Source organism: Odocoileus virginianus, unplaced genomic scaffold (genome assembly GCF_023699985.2).
Source record: "Odocoileus virginianus isolate 20LAN1187 ecotype Illinois unplaced genomic scaffold, Ovbor_1.2 Unplaced_Contig_37, whole genome shotgun sequence".
Taxonomy (NCBI): domain Eukaryota; kingdom Metazoa; phylum Chordata; class Mammalia; order Artiodactyla; family Cervidae; genus Odocoileus; species Odocoileus virginianus.
In genome coordinates, this window is record NW_027224354.1 from 441,892 (window position 1) to 464,902 (window position 23,011).

The window sequence follows — 23,011 nt, forward strand, 5'->3', positions numbered from 1 at the left end:
TTCCTCCTCCTTGAGAATTCCAGACCCCTCTCTCCCCAGGGACCCCTGGACTTCTTACCAATCTGCCTAGGAATTGACTCTTTCACTCCTGCTTGCCAATTAAAGTGCAGAACGAAGTCAGGAACATCAGAGGAGAGGTTAGATGTCAGAGTGGAATTTCAGGTGGGATTGTGGTCGTCACCCTTCAAGAGCTGGATCCTGGTGAGCCATAGATGCACAGGGACTTGCTGCTCATCTGGACTCTATTGCTCTGAGTTGGAGAACACTGGAGACTGCTACAGACCTGGAAGAAGACAGAGGAGGGGGTGAGTGGGCTAACCACGAGGTGGGGCAGGGAGCTTGTTCTGCAAGGATATGGCAGTAAGCTGAGACCATCTTGGCAAGGGAGGCGGGGAAAGTGGGAATCAATCAGGGTCCCTGAGCCTGGGTGCGGTGAGTAGAGTACTCCACAAAGCATGCTGCGATGGAATCCCTGGATTGTAAGAGAGCTAGGTAGGATGCACTTCCAGCTGCCAGCTAGGAATCAAAAACCCTGTGCACAACTGGCCCCACCCACCCTGATGGAATCACGAGGTAAGCAAATCCCACAAATGCCAGGAACCAGTCAAAAATATGCACGGTCCTGCCTATTATGGTTTGGGTACTGCCAAACTCTCTGTTCATTCTGGCCTCTGCTGTCATTCCTGGCTCAGCCCCAGCTCCAGGTCTGTGGCAGCTTGAGAACTTGGAGAGGGGTTGGCGGTGTGGGGCACCTCACCCTGCACCTACCCTCTGTAAAAAATGCAAAATCTACTTTTTCCTTTAAAGAACTTATGCCCAAGAGCTTACTTTGTGGGTTGAAACGAGTGAATTTACTGCCAAGGTAATCGTGGAAGATCTGGACATCTTTGAGGTATCAGGATATAGTTGACTGGGAGTGACTTCCAGACCCTTGGGCTTCCAGTAAACCAGTGCACCTCTCCTCTGAAAGTGGTGGGAAAGGGTCAGCCAATGCATTTTATGATAGGGCTCTGGAGCCTCATCGGGATGGAAAACCGGGCTCCCAGACTGCCCCCCTCCCTTAGCTAAGGGAGGCAAAGGTGAAGTGAGGGTTCTTGGCTGACATCATAGAAGGGGAAAAGAAGGCACAGTTCAGTGCATCAAATCTTCAGGGCAATTAGCCCCTGGAGAGCAGCACACTCTAATGCTCCAGTGTTCTGGCCCCAACACATAGAGAAAAAAGCCTCACATTTTCATTGTTGTTCTTCATCGCTAAGTTGTGTCACTCCCTTTTGCAACCCCATGGACTGTAGTCTGCCCAGCTTCTCTGTCCGTGGGATTTCCCAGGCAGACTACTGAAGTGGTTTTTCATTTCCCTCTGGGGATCTTTCTGACTCAGTGATCCAGCCTAAGTCTCTTGCAGCTCCTGCACTGGCAGGCGGATTCTTTACCACTGAACCACCAGGGAAGTACTCTAAATGGATTAAAATATGCTTGTTTGGAATACACTGGACTGGCCAAAAAGTTTGTTCGGATTTTTCTGCAAGATGTTATGGAAAATTTGAATGAATTCTTTGACCCAACCCAATGTTTAAACCAATTGGTATGTAAAAACTGAGTTTGGTGCTCACTGGCTTTTCAGCTAATGGGTTACAGCCTGCTGTAAAAGAAGTAAAATGAGGCCATCTTTGGTTCCTTTATATAGCAGTGTCTGTGTGGGAAAATGAATGGGTGAGCCTCTTCAAGTATGAGTGTGTTAATAGGAATATATTTGTGTGATTAAGGAAATGTTTGTGCATGCATGAGTGAACAACTGACTTATCCATGGATATTACCATGTTTGTTTGTGTGTGAGTGTAAAAATTTAAGCCTGTTTACTTCTCTGATATTTGGTGGGGGGGGGGGGTTCATATTGGGCTTCCCTGGTGGCTCAGATGATAAAGAGTCTGCCTGCAATGCACAAGACTTGGGTTTGATCCCTGGGTCGGGAAGATCTCCTAGAGAAGGAAATGGCAACCCACTCCAGTATTCTTGCCTGGAAAATCCATGGACAGAGGAGCCTGAAGGGCCACAGTTCATGGGATCGAGCAAAGAATTAGACTCAACTGAGCGACTTTCACACATACGTTGTGCAGGTTGCAGGATCTTAGTTCCCCAGCCAGGTAATGAACATGGGGCCACAGCAGTGATACTGCTGAGTACTAACCACTGGACTACCAAAGAATTCCCCTGTATGATATTTTAAAAGTACATCTGACTCTTAAACAATAGGGTTTGAACAGTGCAGGTCCACTTACACGCAGATTTCTTCAATAGCAAATACTACAGTACTATACAATATATGATCAGTTGAATCCATGCATACAAAACCCTGGATTCACAGAAACATTATATTGTGATGGCAGATTATATGTTAAATATATTCATATTCACATGGTCAGAACCCCTAACCCTTGCATCACTCAAAACTCAACTACATTAGTATACTTGAATGAATTTTGTGTGATTGTGAGTGAATGTGAGAGTGTCTTGGTGAGTGTGAACACATTCCTACTTCTGAGCATGTTAATGTGTATGTGAGTGACTATGAGTATATGGATGTAAGTATAACTGTGATTTAATTTGTCATCACATTCAAGTGAATGTGTGAGTAGTTATTATGAGTGAACAAGTGTGAGAGCATGTTTGTGCCAGTCAATGTTACCTTGTGCATGTATATAACCACATGTGTGAGAATGAGCATGGAAGCCTATTCAAATGAGCTTGTGTGTTGAAGTAAATGGAACTTTTCATATGAATGAGTAAATGTATGACCGTGGGCATGAATATTAGCATATTCATGTATGTGAGATGAATGCCTGTTTTTGATCATGTGAAAGTGGAGTGTATTTCTGTGAGTTAATTTCCAAGTGTGTGCATATGAGTACATTTGAATACTTCTACGTGTGTAAATGTGGGAACTTCATGGTAAGTGTGAGCATATTCACCTGTGAGAATATAAGTATGATGCTGTTTGTATCTTCTACATGGGGAATTGTATATGACTGGGATCATATTTGAATGTGTGTAAGTGAATGTGTGAGCTAGTTTGAGGGAATGTATATGTAAGGAATTTTCATGAGTGAGTATGTAACTATTCATTTGTGTAAACTTGTTAATGTGTGAGTATTTTTGTGGAAATTATATGAGTATGTGTTTGTGTTTTTATGTGAGTCATCTGTGTGTGTAGGTATAAGCTTTGTGATGCCTGTGAGAAAATTTGTATTCACATAAATACATGAAAATGCTCCTCTTTCTGAATATATTAATATGCACATATAAGGGCATCTGAGTGTATTGTTGTGAGCATATATGTATCTGTCTGTGAATGAATTTGTAAGCATGTTCATGTCTTAGTGGACATGTGAGCATTTTGTATAAGGGAATGTGTATGGCTACATGAGTGTATCTATGAAAGTAAATGATGGAGCATGTTATGGAAGTGAATGTGTTAGTTGCTCAGATGCATCGGACTCTTTCTGGCCCCATGGACTGTGGCCCACAAGGCTCCATTGTCCATGGAATTCTCCAGGTTAGAATACTGGAGTGGGTAGCCATTCCCTTCTCCAGGGGATCTTCCCAACCTGGGGATTGAACCCAGGTCTCCTGCATTGCAGGCACATTCTTTACCATTTGAACCATGAGGGAAGACCAAATGTGTCTATACATATGAATAAATTGGTGAATATGTTTTCAGTCTGTGAATATGCTCCAATATTAGAGAATTTAGGTCTGGTGTGCATGTATATGAGCGTTTCTTGTATCTTAGTGAATCTGTGAATGTGTAAATATGAAGAATATGCTGTTGATTTGAGTGACTAATCACCACAAAGTATTTGTGAGCATGTCTATGTGAAATTTATTAGATGTCAGGGAGTCTATGTGTATGAAGGAATTTGTAACCATACTTATATGTGTCACAATGTCTGTACACATGACTGTGTGAACAACTTTAGGATGAGTATGCTCATGCATGTAAGTAAATGTATGAGTGACACAGTGTACGTGAGGTATATTCGAGTATGTGAGTGAATGTGTAACCATGTTAATGAGTATATCTGTATTTGAATATGTCCACGTGTCAGTGTGTTTATGTGTGTGTGCTCATTCCTCAGTCCTGTCTGACTATTGTGACTCCATGCAGCCTACCAGGCTCCTCTGATCGATGGAATTTTCCAGGTAAGAGTACTGGAGTGAGTTCCCATTTCCTTCTCCAGGGAATCTTCCCAACCCAGGTATCGAATCAGTGTCTCTTGCATCTTCTTCACTGGCAGGTAGGTCCTTTATCACTGCAACACCTCGGAACCACAGAGTGTCTATGAATAGAAATAAATCTGTGAGCATGTTCATTTGAGTGAATGTGTAACCTGTGGAAGTATGTGAGCATCTCTTTGTGTACGAATGAATCGAGCCTATTCATATGTCAGTGTGTTAATGTGTTTTTGTGTGTTCATACATACGAGTGAATTTGTAAGCAGGTTCATGCTGGTAGCATGTTCACCTGTGAGTGAATGTGTAACCATGTTCATTTGTGTCAGATTCTTAATGTGTACATCCACTTTTGAGTCATTGCATGAGTGTATGTGCATGTGTGAATGTTGATCATATGCATGTACATGACTGTTAATGAGTGTACTTGTGTGTTTGTGATCAGGTTCACTGTATGTATATGTGCACTTGTTCATCTCTGTGTGCAAATTACTGTGTGAGTATATACATCTGATCATGTTTCTGTGTTTGAAAATGTAAGCATATCATGTATGTTCATGACTATGAGTGAATGTATGCTTTATATTTCTGTTTTTCTACATTGTTTCTTGAGCTAATATGCAAACAAGTTTGTCAGTAAATGCATGAGTATACACACACACATACACACATCTGTGTGTGCATATTGAAATGCAATGTTAAGTGAATATAGCAACATGTGTGTGTTAATGAGTATATAAGCATGCTTGTATGTAGGGGCATGGTAATATATGTGTTCTTTTCTGTGAGCGAATGTGATGATGCTTGTGTATAACTAATTGTGTGTTCCTTGTGTGGAAGTGATGATGTGAAGACATTTGTGTTGTGAGCATGTGAACGTGCAAATGTTAAAGCTTGTATTTGTGAAAACATGAATTTGTGTGTTCATTTATATGTGAGTGTGTATTTGTATATATGTGAGCATGTTCATGTGTGTAAATTAAGGCATGAGTAAATTGGTGTGCATGAAGGTATTAATGTATTTTTCATTAGTGCAACTGAATGTATAGCAAGGTTATATACATGAGCATGATGGACAATTTTAAGTGAAGTTGTAAGTGTATGTGGGTGTGCCTATGCACATGAATTCATTTGTGAGCAAGTTCATGAGTGAATATATCAATATGTTTATTTCTGTTTGTCTATGTATTTAGGTCTTTATCTGTTCATGAGTATCTAAGTGAGTTTATGTGTGTGACTGAACATGATTATGTACACATATGTCAAATTTTCCTTTGTGTAAATAAACTTGAGAGGTTTTTGTGTGTTTGAACATATTAAAATATGAATATGTTCATTAGGCACATGTTTGAATATGGTTTATGTCTGAATGAACATGTAAGTATTTGTGTGAATATACTGAAATGTGTGGTAATGTGTGTATATGGTCATGTATGTGATGGCAGTCATGTATGGATTAACATATGTACACTTTCATGTTAAGGAATATAGAATCAGTTTCATGTGAGCATGTTCATGTCATTTAATGTCAATGTCTTAGCTTACATGACTGTGTGAGCATCCTGTGATTGGATGTGAGTGTATCTAGGTGTGACTGAATGTGTGTGCATGTTTGCACATCTAAGCATGTTAATGTGAGTATGTTCATTTGTGTGAATGAATGTACAAATGTGCTCCTATGTGTGACTGAACACATGAGTGTTTTCATGTGGGAGTGATTGTCTGTAGGTGTACATTCATGTGCAAGTGGGAATGAATGTATGACTGATATTTTCAGAGTGTTCATGTATGTGAGTAGATGTGTTGGTATGAATGTATGTGAGTCTATCTGTGTGCAAATGACTGAGTGTGGGTCACTGTGTCTGACAGCATGTGAGCATGTTTTTGTACGTGACTGAGTTGATATACATGTACATGTGTCTATGATCATTCATGTTAACATGTGAACTTGACATCTGGGTAAATTGTAACTATATGTGTGAACACTTTTGTTTCAGTGAATATGCAAGTATGTCTGTGTGTGAGCTCATTCACGTGTGAATGAATGTGAGTGTATCAGTCTTTATGTGTGAAAGTACCAGCATGTTCATGTGTGGAAATGTGTGAGTGTGTCCACATGTGTGAGTGTGTTGAAAGAAAAGGTAAAATCATGGGTTAGTGTGTTCACAAGTGAATTTGTAAGGATGTGTGTGTTCATGTGAGATACTGAGTGTGTCTTACATGTGAATAAATTTGTGAACATATTCATGTGAATGAGAGAATGTGTGCATTTGTGGTAGCATCCATGTATCTACTTGTGTGTAAGAATTTAGGATGTATCTGTTAGTGAATGTGTTATGTCTGCATATCAGCATGAATTTGTTTTAGGAAATTTGTAAGCATATGAATTAGTGACAGCAGGTATGTGTGTGTGAGAGAACACACAGATGTTTGTGCACAAGTATGTAAATATAGAATTTAGACTGGACATGTGATTTGTATAAACCATTATATGTAAGAATATATATGTGAATGAGTTTTTAAATACATGTGTGTGATTCAATGTGTTAGCACTAGAGTGTATAATCATGTTGAGATGGGGATTCACATATGTGTGACTGAATATATGTCTTTGTTTGTATGTGTGTTTATATACATTAATGACAAAGTATCAGTGAGTGAACATGAGCATGTATGAGTGTGTTCTATGTGTGTGAATGAATCTGTGGGTATGTTTATGTAAGCAAATTAATGTGTGAGTAAGTCTGTGGGGTTGAACATGTGAACATGTGGATGTAAGTGTGTCCATGTGTGTTAGTAAATTTGTAAGCATTCAGTGAGTGAATGGGGTTCATCTTATAAGCATGTTCATGTGTGAGTGTATTTATGTAGTGATTGTATAAGCATTTGTAAGTATGAGCAGGTTCATGTACAAGTGAACACATGAGCATGCTCCATTTATGATCACGTTATTTTTTATAAGTTGCAGTGTAAGTCTGTACATGTAAGTACAAACAACTCTGTCTAGTGTGTCAGTGATTTTGTGAGTGCGTTCATGTGAGTGAATGAATGCATTATCATGCTCATGTGAGTGAATTTTCAAGCATGTCTGTGTAAGAGAGAGAATATATGAGACTATGTATGTGCCTATGAGTTAATCTGTTATATCCCCTTTTCAGTGAGTGAATTGTGAGAATGTTATCATTAGTGACACTGCATGTGCATTTATATTATCAATTTTGTGTTTGAGTAAATTCCTAAGTTTACTTGTATGTTTGAATACACATACATGTATGAGTGAATGGTAATCAAGTTATATACGCAGTATGTTGATATGCAATGGGGACAGGGTATGTGAGTATGTGTAAATGAGTGTGTTCAAGTGAATTTTAAATCATGTTTGTTTCTAAGTGAATATGTGAATGTGTGTGAGCATAAACTAAAGAACACACATGAGTATATATATGAGTGTCAATATATATGAGTGAGTGAGTATGTGGTTATATAAGCATATTTGGGTGTGTAAATGTATGAGCATTTCATATGTGTAAATGGTGGTTGGAGTATATTTGTTTGAATGAGAGAATGAAGATGCATATGTGAGTATATAAGTGTATCCATTAGTGAATAGCCTAAGAGAATGATCATGTCAGTGAATAAATGTGTGTGCATGTCTGAAATTGATGAGCGAGCTACATTCATGGTTAAGTGTGTTGTTAGTATATTTGAGCACTTTATACATATTTATACCTATTCATGTGTATGATTAAATTTTTTAATTTGTACATGGATGTTTGCTTGTGTGGATGAGTTAATGTGTAAGCATACTAGTCTGCATGGGGTTGCTAATGAGAGAGTCAATTCCTAGGTAGGTTGGTAAGAAGTCCAGGAGTCCCCAAGGAGAGAGGGGTCTGGAATTCTCAAGGAGGAGGAAAGGACAAATGTCTTTTTTTTTTTCTCCTCTACATTCCTTAGTCTTAGTCACATAAAACATTTTTTTCTTTAAGCCTGGAACTGATGATTACACAACAAACAACTCAGTTTAAACTCTGTACTAAGGATTATATAACAACAATGTATCCTGCTTGAGGACAGTTTCTCCTTCCTGAGGGCCTTCTGGCTAATCCTGTTATCTTGAAATGTGGATTGTGGGAGTGGGTCTAGTAAGATCTTTGCAACCTCCAGACATTCTTTTGATTCACTGTAATAACTAATTGGAGAGTATATAACTCCATTGCTAACACTAGTGGGGGGGCACTCTTTCTGCCCCCTTCTGATGTCTATGTCAGAAGCTTTCTCTATCTCTTTTATACTTTAATAAAACTTTATTACACAAAAGCTCTGAGCGATCAAGCCTCGTCTCTGGCCCGGATTGAATTCTTCTCCTCCAGAGGCCAAGAATCCCAGCATCTTTTGTGGTTCAGCAACAACCTTTCACTAACGTATGAGTAAACATTTGAGCAAATACTCCTATGTGTGTGTGTTGTGTGTGTATGAATGTGTGAGCTTCATGAGTGTGAAAATGTTTATTTGTAATGAAAATGGGTATGTTTCTGTTTGTATTCATTTGCATGTGTGAAGGATTTGAGAGTATATACATGTGCAGGATCTGTGAAAGTGAGCATATGTCTTTATCTTGGGATAAATTTGTGATCACGTTTTTTCGAGTGAATAGATGTTCCATCATTTTTATGTCTGTTAGTGATTGTTGCAATTGTGTTTATTGATTTGAGCTTCTTAATGGAAGAATGTATTTCTTTGAGTGAATATATGCGTGTTTGGAAGCATGTTCATTCACAAGTGAATGTGTAAGCATGTTTCTATTTGTGTGTGCATGCATATATGAAAGCATGTGTGTATACCTGTGACATATGAATATCTTATGTATGAGTGGTATTATAACTATGCCCCTGTAAATTAATGTGTGAGCCAGTTTAAGTGAATACATGTGTAAACAAATTTTATGAGTGTCAGAGTATACAGGTATCTTTGTTCATCCCTTTGAGTCAATATATGAGTGTTATTTATCTGTCAGATAACTGTTGTATGGGTGTGTTTGACTATGTCAGTGAACTGGTATGCAAGTGAATGTGTGAGTATGTAATATGTGAGCAGAATAATTTCTGTAGAGAACATGTATGTTCATATGTGGAACCAGGCAGTCTGGGGAATTAACATATGAATAAATTTACATATTTACTGTGACTATATATGTGATTAAGATCATATATGTGACTGTTGAGCATTAGCTTGTGTTTCTGAGTATATGTGTCTATGTGTGAGGGGAAATTTGTTTAAGATGCCTTTGTAGAAATGCCTCCTCTTTAAGAAGATTTATAAAAACTACAGAACTACAGGTTTCTGAATTTCAAAACATAATAGTAAACTGAGTAAAAAATCGAAGAATTCTATTGAGAAACGTTATGACTTCATAAAGCTGTTAACAAAAAGGATCCAGTTCAGTTCAGTTCAGTTCAGTCGCTCAGTCGTGTCCGACTCTTTGTGACCCCATGAATCGCAGCACACCAGGCCTCCCTGTCCATCACAAACTCCCAGAGTTTACTCAAACTCATGCCCATCGAGTTGGTGATGCCATCCAGCCATCTCATCCTCTGTTGTCCCCTTCTCCTCCTGCCCCCAATCCCTCCCAGCATCAGGGTCTTTTCCAGTGAGTCAACTCTTCGCATGAGGTGGCCAAAGTATTGGAGTTTCAGCGTCAGCATCAGTCCTTCCATTGAACACCCAGGACTTACAGAGAACTAAATAAACTGGTAAATATGGTTGCAATTTTTATGGTTTCTATCCAAAAGCACTATTGGTTGAAATCTGTTTTCCAGGTGTAAGAAAAACCTTCTCTTTCAATTAAATATGACTTGTAGTAATTTGGTAGATTATGCTACTTGGAATATTTATCTTTTTCTCTCTACCTGGTTAACCCTGCCATTAGCATATGTTTGTCTCAAAGATTAAGCCATGCATAGTGTGCATGGCCAGTAAAACAAAACTGCAGATAGCTCATTAAATCACTTATGGCTCCTTTAGTTGATTATTGCAACTGGATTATAACTAGTTATATCACTGTTTAAATTTGTTCTGTTTTCCAATTGTGCCTTGGGTCTCCCTGCTGCACTATGTCATTGTCTGCATTACTTATATCCTGTTTAATTTATAAGATTGCTGTCTCTTGCAGTAACTAATGTGCAATTAGGCCTACAACAAAACTTATATGGCTAAATGTTTTGAGGAAATCACATTTGTAACATAAAATAATTGCAGTAGTATGATTCTAGGGAAAAGGCAACAAGGGAAATGTCTCCTAGATTTCAGTTAAAATCCAGAGAATTTTTAATTACTGGTGGGGCCTAGTCCAAAACTTAACACCTGGAGTGGCATATCAAGAATGTTTGCCTGAACTAGGATGAGCCTCCCAGCACTGTAGGACAAAGGTTGATCACATAATGTTTCCCAGATAATGGTCATTCATGATTGTCAGGCGAGTGTATGCTCCTCGGTTCTTTGTCTCGTCACAACAAAGATTTGGAGTGACGGACATTAAAGCCCCCTCGGCGGGTCACAGCTCTCGGGTCTTGGACAGACCGTGTTATAGCTCTTAAATAAATCAGTGTTACAGCTCAGTGTTACAGCTCTATTTATTTAGATAATAGCAGGAAAATCCATCTTCAAGGCATGAGGGCACGTCGATCCAAAGACGCAAAGAGAAGAGCACCCCATCGTGCGGGCAGGGGGGACAGAGAGGGAGAGCATACGCACGCATGGGAGAGTGGGAGAGAGGGAGAGGGAGAGAGAGCGAGAGAGAGAGAGAGAGAGAAAGAGGGTACGCACGCGTGGGAGAGAGAGAGAAGAGAGAGAGAGCCCTTTGGCTCCTCTTTTTATATGTTTTTTTTCTTCCCCCTGGGCCTGTCCTATGCAAATTGGGCTTAGGCAGGAGCGCTGTTCTACCTGAAGTCCTCACTCCGGTCCTCGGACCTTCCTTTGACCTTCCTCTGTTCTATTTTTGCAGGTTTTTCCCTTCCTTGTCTTTTAGCCACTGCCATTTTGGACTCCTTTTCCCTATTCTAACTACCTAACAATGACCAAGAAGGGAAGACCTGAGGAATGGAATCCGTGTCCTTCAATGTGAGCCAGTGAGCCCCAGTAAGTGGGAATGCTTGCCACCTGGCAGTCATCACACTACAACCACTCCCTATGGTGAACCCTGAGGAAACTTAGGATGCAGGATTACAGGCCCCAGATGACTGAGGTACATACCAAGGAAATAATTTTAGTGAGCCCTGGCTTTTGCATCTTCCCACATAGAAAAGTGCTAAATTTCCTAACTTGAGATGCTGTCTCATGGATTTGAAGTTCAGTATTTCTAAGTCTACATGTATAAAATAGACACTCCAAAAGAGGAACAAAAAGAAGACAAATCTCAACGTTTGAAACACTGGCAAAGATGGCATACACTCCCAGAAAGATCCACCTGACTAAGCAGAATGGTCAGCACCCCTTTTTTCCACAAGATTGTGGGAGAGACTGTGACACTGTTGCAGGGAGGAAGTCAATTCTCAATCCATGTTGGAAACTGTTTCTTTGACTTGCTTTTTGTTGCTTTTGTTATTATAATCATACTTAATAGCTTGCCTCAGAGGACCCTGCCCCTCTGCTTGACTGTAAACTAAAGTGCCTTTGTTCAGCTCATAGAAAGGTAATTTGTCCCTTCCCATCTGTAAACAGAGATTAACATACCCCTTCCAAAGGCTGGCCATTCCCTTGGAGATGTTTTGCAAGACTGAAGACCCTTTCACTTTACTTCCCCACTGCCTCTCCCTCTCTATTCTGCCTTTTGACTTTAGTTCCTCATTGCTTCTTTCTCTCTGATCTATAAAAGAACCTGGCATCCAGACCCCAATAAGATGGTTATTTTGAGGTGCTAGCCTGCCATCTTCTCCATCAGCTGCTTCCTGAATAAAGTCGCTTTCCTTGCCTCAAAAAAAAGAGTGAATAACTATACAAGCATGTTCTCACTTGAGGGTGTAAATATGTAAATGTGTGATATTTGTTTGTATGGGATAGAGTGTGTTTGTGTGTGTATAAATGTGTAAAGATATTAATGGTTGATTGTATGAGTAGCATGATAAGGTGAGAACATATTTGTAAGTAACAGTATATGTATTTTTTGTATGTTAATGCACATGTATAATTGAATATGTGGGTGTGTATATGAAAGAAAATACACATCTGCTAGTATGTAAGTGATTTTCTGAGCAAACTCATGCAACTGAATGATGTGTGAACATGTGTATATATGTGAGTTTGTGTTTGTATGAATTCTTGAGTATCTTAGTGAATGAATGGTGGGTATTCACATATGTGAGCATGTTAATGGGAGAGTGAGAATGGACATGTGTAAAAACAATTTTATGTGAGAGCAGCTATGTATGTGAATAAATCTGTAGCATGTTTGTGTGTGTAAGATTATTGAGTGTGTGAGCACATTAACATCAAGTATATAGTGTGTGTGTGTGAGTGAATGTCTCAATGTGTGTGACCATGTAAAACTATATTTGTGATGGAGGATGATAGTGTGTCAATGTATGACAGAATGTGTGAATGACTTTGTGTATGTGATTATATTTGGCAGATGAATGAATGATCACTGTCACATATGTAAACATGAAGCTTTGAGTACATATGTTTAAATGTGTCCGTGAATTTATGAACATGTGTTTGATAAATATGTGTGTTCATAAATGCGAGGATGTTGCTGTGAGACAGGGAATATTTGAGCATCCCCCTGTATGAGTAAATATGCATGCAAATTTATGTGTGATTTTGTTAATGTGAGTCCATGGGGTCGCAAAGAGTCAGATACGACAGGGCGACTAACACTTCACTTTAGCCGTCATTTTGAATGGAAAAATTCCCACATGACTGTGGTTAGATTTCTCCATGGAATCAAATATGTTTTCATGAGAACTGTCTTTGCTGTCACACCCAAAAGCTATGATTGTTTCCTGTGGGCAGTAAGTGCTGCATCTGTTGAAGAACCACCTCCCACTGAATGTGATGTAAATCTGGAAGTTTGTATTGGAAAAGAGTTAGATTAGGAAAGAACTCCCAAACTGGATGAAGCTCCTGACTCTTTAGACATGTCTTTTCCTGAGTATTATGTTGCATACATTCCTTTATGTGTATATAAAGTGTGGGTATATATATTTAAAATGTAAGTTCCCAAACAGGAAGGAAATTCATGGTAAGCTGTGCTCGGTCACTTAGTGCAATTTTTTCCAGTGCAAGCTTCAATAAATGGGACTTGCACTACATAAAGAAAAAATCATTATAACAAATAAAAAAGAAACCAATTAGTTGTAAAGGTATATGTTTTGGCAGGGTTTATATTCATCATTACACCAGGGATTACTAAGAGCTATAATTTTATCTAATTGTAATCCCATAGACTTTGTTAGTATGGCTCTGCGTTACTGCACTTTTAATATGACTGCACTGACCACAAGCATCCTGGCTGTAATACTGGGTGCATGCTATCTCTGGGCATTCCTCAAATAAGATTCAAGAAACAGTGGCTCGATGTGATTAAAGACACTACTTAATAACAGTGTGTCTCATTTGATCCTAGGTTAAAACTGGCTCTGAGGATTTACAAAGCATCTTTGAGTCATAAGCTGTATCCAAAGAGTCTGGTTTAGCCAGAATGTGTGTTGCTCTAGTAGAAGAGACAGGAAAAGGTCTAGTCTCAGTGGTGGTATCTGGGGTCATGGTAGTAGGACTGACCAACCTGAACAGACAACAGCCTGGTTCCCATTGTCTCCAATCTGACTTGTGTTATAAGACTCCTTGTTATATGTGTGTGGTACAGTGTCCAGACAGACCTTGTCAACAGTAGTGTACATTACTAGGCCTGGGAGAACCACCAATATACATGGAGTCAACACTGGCAAGTGTAGGAAATTCTCAGGTGAGACGGGGCATAATAATAGGGTATGGCTTAAACTTGGAGGTCACCTGTACCCAGCTGTAGGGGACCTGACTTGTCCCCAGGTATTCCTATGGTGTTACCTGTTCAGGGAGAGGTTTAGGTCCACCTCTTGGCTTCCACGGTGTCTTTAGTGGACCAAAGTACATGGATGGCATATAAGGTCACCTCCTTCTCCAGAAAGCGGTGGATGCTTTGCCTGGCTTATGCTAGATGATGATGAACACAGGCTAAGGATGGTTTCAGAATCATTGATCCACATCAGGTTCTTATCAGGATCAAGAAGGAGGTGCCTAAGCTCTGGATTTTCTATGAGGAAGAAAGAAAAGATAAAAGTACCAGGTGAATGTTTCTTTTCTATGCATAGCAGTGCCTGGGTTTCCATGTTAGTGAAAACAATAATTGGGTTGTGTCTGGTGTGGATACATACACAAGCAGAGATAGAAATGTCTCTGTGGTTGAGCTCCTCATTTGTTGTAAATTTAAATATTGTAGAGTTATGCCATAAAGACATGAATTTAATATAATCTAAACCACGGGCAGTATTTTTGACCACTTGAAGGACCACTGCCCTCCATGTTCTCTCACTAACCCTTAAAAGTCCATCATTTTTTCATGATACCTGCCACTGGAGGATGACAGGAAAGCTAAAAATCCAAGCAATGTTTTCTTGTAATGCCCATACTTACATCACTTTACACTGATGTGGCAACTTTGGGTTGACTGTATCACTTGTACGGCAGTCCCAAAGGCTGTAAAAGCTATTTTGTTCGGCCTTCAATAGCACTAGGAGAAGTTAGTGCCTTGCATGCATAAATTATTGGAAGAACTTGTGCAGAAGGCCAGTAGCATTGAGCTGAGCTCCCTCTGCTATACAGCAGCTTCCCACTAGCTATCTACTTTACACATGCTAGTGTATATACGTCAATCCTACTCTTCCAATCATCTCACCCTTCCCTTCCCCCTCTGTGTCCATAAGTCCATTCTCTATGTCTATGTCTCTATTCCTGCCCTGCAAATAGATTCATCAGTAGATTCCATATACATGTGTTAATATATTTGGTTTTCTCTTTCTTACTTACTTTACTCTGTTTAACAGGTTCTAGGTTCATCCACATCAGCCTGATGCTCTTTGACAACCTAGAGTGGTGGGATGTGGTGAGAGTAGGAGGGATGCTCAAGAGAGAGGGAATATATGTATACTTATGGTTGATTCTCCTTGTTTTATGGCAGAAATCAATACATTATAAAGTAATTATGCTCCATTTAAAAAAATATTTAACAAAAGAAACAAAGGTGGAATTTAAAACAATGAGTTCTAAAATTTTAAATAAAAAGTAGCTTTGGATTAAACTATGCACTCTACTATATATAAAGAGACAATCAACAAAGACCTACCATATAGTACAGGGAACTATACTCAACATTTTAATAATAATCTATAAGGAACAAGAATCTGGAAAGGAATATATATACTTATATGCAGCTGAATATATACATATACACATATATATAGCTGAATCACTTTGCTGTATACCTGAAGCTAATGCAACATTTTAAATCAATGGTACTTCAATAAAAATATAAATAAGGGGGCAGTCCCAAGATGGCAGAGGAATAGGACGGGAGACCACTTTCTCCCCCACAAATTCATCAAAAGATCATTTGAATGCTGAGCAACTTCCACAAAACAACTTCTGAATGCTGGCAGAGGACACCAGGCACCCAGAAAGGCAGCCCATTCTCTTCAAAAGGAGGTAGGACAAAATATAAAAGACAAAAAGAGAGACAAAAGAGTTAGGGATGGAGACCCATCCTGGGGAGGGAGTTGTGAAGGAGGAGAAGTTTCCACACAGCAGGAAACCCTCTCACAGGCAGGTCTGTGGGGAGTTTTGGAGTCTCAGAGAGCAACATAACTGGGAGGGGGAAAAAAACAAAAAACAAAATACGCGCCTAACCGCAACTCCCAGCAAAGAAGTAGCCCAGACGCTCACATCCACCACCAGCAAGCAGGGGCTGGACAGGGAGGTGCAGGCTGCATGCTTAGGATAAGGACCTGGCCTGAATGCCCTGAGGACAATCTGAGGGAGCTAACGTGAGATAGCAACCCAAACTGTGGGATAGCCAGAGAGAGAGAGAGAAAAAAAGAGAACTTTCCCGTGAAAGGCTCTAACCTAATGTGCAGCCTGCCCTGCTCACAGAACAAAGGATTAAGTGAATACCAAAGGAGAGCCATCTGGTTGCATACAGGCCCATCCCCACCAATGAAGGCAGAGAGGCAGGCGTGCAACAGCCAGAGCTGGAAGGCAAGGGGCAATCTCAGCCCCAGAGACCAGCATCCTCCACCAAACTGTGAGCAGGCTCCCAGTTGCTAACCACGTCTTCCTGGGATCCTGGACGGTTGACATCTGCCAGGAGGGTCGCAGCCTGAGATCAGCTCCCCAGAGGAGACACACAGCACACCTGAGATGGTGCTCTCGTGGTGCACCCAGGAAACTGAGTGGCCAGGACCAGGGAGGTGATTAAGATGCACGGCCCACCTGGGACAGTGTGCTCACCAAGCACCTGGTCGCCTGAGCTGCTCAGACCTGGGAAGGGCACAAAACGCATGCCCAATCAAGTCTGTGCCCTTGCGGAGTCCAAGAACCTGAATCTGAGCAGCTTAGACTTGCGAAGTGCACAAAACGCAGCATCTGCTTTGAACAGTACCCCTGCAGAGCAACGTGGACCCTAAGCAGTGTAGACCTGGAAAGAATATGCTGTCTTGAGCTAGGACAAACTCAGTGTGGTCCACACACTGCAAGCACTCCCCACACAAGTCAGTGATATTTGTTTGCAGTGTTCCTCCCTCCCAAGAACACACCTGAACAAGTGAGCCTAAATAAGTGACTATCTTCACCCCTTGTGTCAGGTTGGAAATTAGATACTGAAGAGACTTGCAAACAGAGGAAACCAAAATAAACAAAGAGGGAACCGCTCTGGAAGTGACAGGTGCAACAGATTAAAACCCTGTAGTTAACATTGACTAAGCATTGGAAGGGGCCTATAGACCTTGAGAAGAAGTATAAGCTGGAACAAGGAACTATCTGAAACTGAACTGACCCCACACTGCCCACAACAGCTCCAGAGAAATTCCTAGATATATTTTTACTATTATCATTTTTAATTTTTTTAATTTAAGTTCTTTATTACTCCTTTAATTTTCATTTTTATAACCTACTATTACCTTGCAAAAAAAGACCCTATTTTTAAAGCAAATTTCATATATATTTTTTTTTATAATTTTTGTGATTGATTTTGTTTTGTATTTTTAATATTGTATTTTTGAGAGACTAACCTCAAGATTGCCGGGAGAAATATCAATAACCTCAGATATGCAGATGACACCACCCTTATGGCAAAAAGTGAAGAGGAGGAGAGGGAGCTAAGATGGCAGAGGAATAGGATGGGGAGACCACTTTCTCCCCCACAAATTCATCAAAAGATCATTTGAACGCTGAGCAAACTCCACAAAACAACTTCTGATCGCTAGCAGAGGACATCAGACACCCAGAAAAGCAGCCCATTGTCTTTGAAAGGAGGTAGGACAAAATATAAAAGATAAAAAGAGAGACAATAGAGTTAGGGACGGAGATCCATCCTGGGAAGGGAGTCTTAATAGAGGAAGTTTCCAAACACCAGGAAACCCTCTCACCAGCGGGTCTGGGGGAAGTTTTCAAATCTCGGAGGGCAACCTAACTGGGAGGAAAAATAAATAAAACCCACAGATTACATGCCTAAAAGCAACTCCCAGCAGAAAAGTACCCCAGACGCTCGCATCCGCCACCAGCAAGTGGGGGCTGAACGGAGAGGAGTGGGTGGCATTGCTTAGGGTAAGGACTGGGCCTGAAAGCCCTGAGGGCAATCTGAGGGAGCTAACGAGAGATAGCAACTTAAACTGTGGGATAGCAAGAGAAAGAGAGGAAAAGCCCTAAACTTAGGCACTACCCACCCGTTCCCAGAACAAAGGACTGAGCGAATACCAGAGAAGAGCTAGCTGGCTGTGGACTGGCCCATCCCCCGCTGGAGGCAGGAGGCAGGGGGGAGGGAGGGGAAAGGGGCAAACTCGGCCCCAGAGACGGCATCCCCTACCAAACTGCAAACAGGCTTCCAGTCTCTAACCAAAGACTTCCTGAGATTCTGGATGGTTGACATCTGCCGGGAGGGTCGCAGCCAGAAATCAGCTTCCCAGAAGAGACACAGGCGCACCCGACCCAGCGCGCCTGGAAACTGAGGCTGGGACGCGGAGGGGATAAGGCGCACTGCACCTGGGGAGAGTGCGCTGTCAAGCTCCTGGCTGCCTGAGCTGCTCCGACCGGGGAAGGCACAAAACGCAGGCCCAACTGAGTCTGCATCTTTGTGGAGTACCCGAAAACCTGAACCTGAGCAGCTTAGGCCTGGGAAGTGCACGCAACTGCAGGGCCTGCTCCCTGTAGAGCAGCCTGGAGCCTGAGCAGTGTAGACGGGGAAAGCACACATGCCGTGAGCGGGGGCAAACCCAGTGTGGCCGGAACACTGCAAGCACTCCCCACACACGCCAGTGACATTTGTCTGCAGTGCCCCTCCCTCCCCACAGCACGACTGAACAAGCGAACCTAAACAAGAGACCACCTCTGCCCACTTGTGTCAGGGCAGAAATTAGACACTGAAGAGACCTGCAAACAGAAGCCAAATAAACAAAGGGAACCGCTTCAGAAGTGACAGGTGCAACAGATTAAAATCCCTGTAGTTAACACTGACTACACTGGAAGGGGCCTATAGATATTGAGAAGTGTAAGCTGGAACAAGGAGCTATCTGAAACTGAACGAACCCACACTGCCCGCAAGAGCTCCAGAGAAATTCCTAGATGTATTTTTACTATTATTTTTTTTAATTAAAAATTTTTTTTCTCTTTCTTTTTTTTAAGTCCTCTATTTTTTACTCCTCTATTAGTCCTTAATTTTCATTTTTATAACCCACTATAACCTTGGGGAAAAATAGGACCCTGTTTTTAAAGCGAACTTCATATATATATCTTAAATATTTTGTTTTTCTTGTTTTCTAATATTGTATTTTTAAGAGTCTAACCTCTACTCTAGATTTTTAATCTTTGTTTTTCAGTATTTGATATCAATTTTGGACATTTAAGAATCCAACCTTCAGTACCCATTTTTACTCAGGAGTGTGATTACTGGTTTGATCACTCTCTCCCCCTTTTGACTCTCCTTTTTCTCCCCCAGATCACCTCTATTTCCTCCCTCCCCCTTCTCTTCTCAATCCAATTCTGTGAATCTCTGTGGGTGTTCTGGGCTGCAGAGAACACTTAGAGAACAGAGTACTGCCTAGATCTGTCTCTCTTCTCTTGAATCCCCCTTTTTCTCCTCCTGCTCACCTCTATCTCCTTCCTCCCTCTCCTCTTCTTCATGTAACTCTGTGAACCTCTCTGGGTGTCCCTCACTGTGGAGAATCCTTTCACCATTAACCTAGAAGTTTTATTATCAGTGCTGTATAGTTGGAGAAGTCTTGAGGCTACTGGAAGAATAAGACTGAAATCCAGAGGCAAGAGGCTTAAGCCCAAAACCTGAGAACACCAGAAAACTCCTGACTACAGGGAACATTAATTAATAAGAGATCATCCAAAAGCCTCCATACCTACACTGAAACCAACCACCACCCAAGAGCCAGTAAGTTCCAGAGCAAGACATACCACACAAATTCTCCAGCAACACAGGAACATAGCCCTGAGTGTCAATATACAGGCTGCCCAAAGTCACACCAAACCCATAGACCCATCTCAAAACTCACTACTGGACACTCCATTGCACTCCAGAGAGAAGAAATCCAGCTCCACCCACCAGAACACCGACACAAGCTTCCCTAACCAGCAAACCTTGACAAGCCAAACGTCCAGCCCCACCCACTGGGAGAAACCTCCACAATGTAAAAAGGAACCACAGACTACCAGAATACAGAAAGGCCACCCCAAACACAGCAATCTAAATAAGATGAAAAGGCAGAGAAATACCCAGCAGGTAAAGGAACATGAAAAATGCCCACCAAGCCAAACAAAAGAGGAGGAGATAGGGAATCTACCTGAAAAAGAATTTAGAATGATAATAAAAATGATCCAAAATATTGAAAACAAACTAGAGTTGCAGATAAATAGCCTGGAGACAAGGATTGAGAAGATGCAAGAAATGTTTAACAAGGACCTAGAAGAAATAAAAAAAGAGTCAATTAAAAATGAATAATGCAATAAATGAGATCAAAAACACTCTGGAGGGAACCAACAGTAGAATAATGGAGACAGAAGATAGGATAAGTGAGGTAGAAGATAAAATGGTGGAAATAAATGAAGCAGAGAGGAAAAAAGAATTAAAAGAAATGAGGACAACCTCAGGGACCTCTGGGACAATGTGAAATGCCCCAACATCGAATCGTAGGAGTCCCAGAAGAAGAAGACAAAAAGAAAGGTCATGAGAAGATAATAGCTGAAAACTTCCCCAAAATAGGGAAGGAAATAGTGACACAAGTCCAAGAAACCCAGAGAGGCCCAAACAGGATAAACCCAAGGCGAAACACCCCAAGACACATATTAGTCAAATTAACAAAGATCAAACACAAACAACAAATATTAAAAGCAGCAAGGGAGAAAAAACAAATAACACACAAGGGGATTCCCATAAGGATAACAGCAGATTTTTCAATAGAAACTCTTCAGGCCAGAAGGGAAAGGCAGAACATACTTAAAATAATGAAAGAGAATAATCTACAACCCAGATTACTGTACCCAGCAAGGATGTCATTCAGATATGAAGGAGAATTCAAAAGCTTTACAGACAAGCAAAAGTTAAGAGAATCCAGCACCACCAAACCAGCTCTTCAAAAAATGCTAAAGGGTCTTCTCTAGACAGGAAACACAGAAAGGCTGTATGAAAGCAAACCCAAAACAACAAAGCAAATGGCAACGGGACCATTCTTATCAATAATTACCTTAAATGTAAATGGGTTGAATGCCCCAACCAAAAGACAAAGACTGGCTGAATGGATACAAAAGCAAGACCCCTATATATGCTGTCTACAAGAGACCCACCTCAAAACAAGGGACACATACAGACTGAAAGTGAAAGGCTGGAAAAAAAATATTTCACGCAAATGGAGACCAAAAGAAAGCAGGAGTTGCAATACTCATATCAGATAAAATAGACTTTAAAATAAAGGCTGTGAAAAGAGACAAAGAAAGACACTACATAATGATCAAAGTATCAATCCAAGAAGAAAATATAACAATTATAAATATATATGCACCCAACATAGGAGCACCGCAATATGTAAGGCAAATGCTAACAAGAATAAAAGGGGAAATTAACAATAACACAATAATAACAGGAGACTTTAATACCCCACTCACACCTATGGATAGATCAGCTAAACAAAAATTAACAAGGAAACACGAACATTAAATGACACAATGGTCCAACTAGACCTAATTGATATCTATAGGACATTTCAGCTCAAAATAATCAATTTCACTTTTTTCTCAAGTGCACACGGAACATTCTCCAGAATAGATCACATCTTGGGCCATAAAACTAGCCCTGGTAAATTCAAAAAAATTGAAATCATTCCAGTCATCTTTTCTGACCACAATGCAGTAAGACTAGATCTCAATTACAGGAAAAAAAACTATTAAAAATTCCAACATATGGAGGCTAAATAACACGCTTCTGAATAACCAACAAATCATAGAAGAAATCAAAAAAGAAATCAAAATATGCATAGAAACGAATGAAAATGAAAACACAACAACCCAAAACCTATGGGACACTGTAAAAGCAGTGCTAAGGGGAAGGTTCATAGCAATACAGGCTTACCTCAAGAAACAAGAAAAAAGTCAAATAAAAAACCTAACTCTACCTAAACCAACTAGAGAAGGAAGAAATGAAGAACCCCATGGTTAGTAGAAGGAAAGAAATCTTAAAAATTAGGGCAGAAATAAATGCAAAAGAAACTAAAGAGACCATAGCAAAAATCAACAAAGCTAAAAGCTGGTTTTTTGAAAAGGTAAATAAAATTGACAAACTGTTAGTCAGACTCATCAAGAAACAAAGGGAGAAGAACCAAATCAACAAAATTAGAAATGAAAATGGAGAGATCACAACAGACAACTCTGAAATACAAAGGATCATAAGAGACTACTACCAGCAGCTATATGCCAGTAAAATGGACAACTTGGAAGAAATTAATAAATTCTTAGAAAAGTATAACTTTCCAAGACTGAACCAGGAAGAAATAGAAGATCTTAACAGACACATCACAAGCACGGGAATCAAAACTATAATCAGACATCTACCAGTAAACAAAAGCCCAGGGCCATATGGCTTCACAGGTGAATTCTACCAAAACATTTAGAGAAGAGCTAACACCTATCTTACCCACACTCTTCCAGAAAATTTCAGAAGAAGGCAAACTTCCAAACTCATTCTATGAGCCCACCATCACCCTAATATCAAAACCAACAAAGATGCGATAAAAAAATAAAACTACAGGCCAATATCACTGATGAACATAGATGCAAAAATCCTTAACAAAATTCTAGCAAACAGAATCCAACAACATATTAAAAAGATCATACATCATGACTAAGTGGGCTTTATCCCAGGAATGCAAGGATTCTTTAATATCCACAAATCAATCAATGTAATACACCACATTAACAAATTGAAAGATAAAAATCATATGATTATCTCAATAGATGCAGAAAAAGCCTTTGACAAAATTCAACATCC